The sequence below is a fragment of the Camellia sinensis genome, chromosome 1 (genome assembly GCF_055761805.1).
Source record: "Camellia sinensis isolate YWXY chromosome 1, ASM5576180v1, whole genome shotgun sequence".
Lineage (NCBI taxonomy): Eukaryota > Viridiplantae > Streptophyta > Magnoliopsida > Ericales > Theaceae > Camellia > Camellia sinensis.
The window spans coordinates 160,194,696-160,196,671 of record NC_138961.1 but is presented as its reverse complement, the minus strand read 5'-3'; positions in this window follow the sequence as shown (position 1 = coordinate 160,196,671).

The window sequence follows — 1,976 nt, the reverse complement described above, 5'->3', positions numbered from 1 at the left end:
AGCAGATATAGCCTAACGGTGTTCCCCCTGTCGGAGAACAGAGTAGTCCCGAAGAGGAACATCAGAAACCCGCGGGCATACTGTGTAATCTCCTCTAGAGTCTCGGGCTCAGTATGCCTAAAATGTGAAGAAAACCAAGTGTACCGGACTCGGCCCGAGGACCGGTCGACCGGTGGACGAGCCCCCAGTAAGTAGATCTAAGCGGCCTCCCACTGGCCCATATCCTCATCATATGGGATCGCCCGGCCTCCTACGTCAAGGCTGGTCAATACGGCAAAGTCAAATAGGGTCATGGTCATATCCCCGGCAGATGAGAAATGAAAGGAGTTAGTGGTGTCCAACCACCTCTCCACCAGGGCGCCCATCAACGTCCTGCTAGCTGGATAACGAGATATCCCGGCACAAAAGGGCCCAAATCCTGCTAGATCAACCCAATCGCGGACGGCCTCTGGGAGCCCCGCGTACCAATCTCTCGCAATAATGGAGCCGTATCCCCGTGTAACATATATTCAGTTTCAGAATGAAATAAACAAGCTGCGTGCAAATGAGATATACAAGCTGCGTGCAAATGAAATGTATAAGCTATATGCAAAATCAAATCAAAATTCAAGTGTTCGGGCTGCGTGTTCGACTCTCAATCAATGTGGACTGTGTGTCCACCTCAGCAATGAGCCGCGTGTTCAGAATTCAAAATGTTTGGGCTGTGTGTTTAGATTTCAAAACCAGTGGGCTGTGTGTTCACCTCAAAGTTCGAGCCGAGTGTTCAACATCAAAGTGTTTGGGCTGTGTGTTCAGATTTCAAAATTAGTGTGTGCTGTGTGTTCACCTTCAACTCGGGCTGCGTGTTCAGAAATTCAGAGTTTGGGCTGTGTGTTCTACTCTCAACAAGTGTGTGTTGTGTGTTTACCTTCAACAATGGGCTGCGTGTTCAGAAATTCAGAGTTTGGGTTGTGTGTTCTACTCTCAACAAGTGTGTGTTGTGTGTTCACCTTCAACTCGGGCTGTGTGTTCAGAAATTCAGAGTTTGGGCTGTGTGTTCTACTCTCAACAAGTGTGTGCTGTGTGTTCACCTTCAACTTGGGCTGCGTGTTCAGAAATTCAGAGTTTGGGCTGTGTGTTCTACTCTCAACAAGTGTGTGCAGTGTGTTCACCTTCAACAATGGGCTGTGTGTTCAGAAATTCAGAGTTTGGGCTGTGTGTTCTACTCTCAACAAGTGTGTGCTGTGTGCTCACCTTCAACTTGGGCCGCGTGTTCAGAAATTCAGAGTTTGGGCTATGTGTTCAACTGCAAACATATATGTGTGATGTGTGTTCACCATCAGGTTATGGGCTACGTGATCAGAAATTCAAGCGTTCAAAACGCAAACAGAATACTCTATCATGGGCCAAGCGTCAGAACAAGCTACGTGCTAAAAGGAGCAGATATGCACAACAAGAGACATGAAACGTACAAAAATACGGAATATGTTGCAGAAATGTAAGGAAGGCGAAATAAATACCTCTCATGCCTCATGAGAGAGGTGAGACTCTGGCTCTCGCAAAAGCAAATCTCTAGGCGCTCGATCATCAAAATCAATGAAATGATAAAAAATAGCCCGCGGAAGGATGTGTGCTCGAGGGACGTACCTCTCGGGTATGAAGGGTCGAACCCTCAGAGGCAGAGCCATAATATCGGGATCCTTCCCAGCGCCCGGAGGACCTCCACCGTGAGGAAAATGACCGGCCATTTCAGAAAATCTGCAAAAGGAGCAAAAATGAGCAAAATAAGCCAAAATTGAAAAAAAGTCAACAAAAGTCAACTCTCGGGAAATGAAAAAGTCAACAAAAGTCAACCCCCGAGGAAATCTTCCAAATGTTGAGGCAAACTTACCTCTAGTGGCAAAAATGAGAAAAGAAGCACCGAAATCAAAATTTAATCGGTCCAAAGTGATGAAAATTGAAAGATTTCGCGAAAACAACTTGCGTGGGGCATTGGA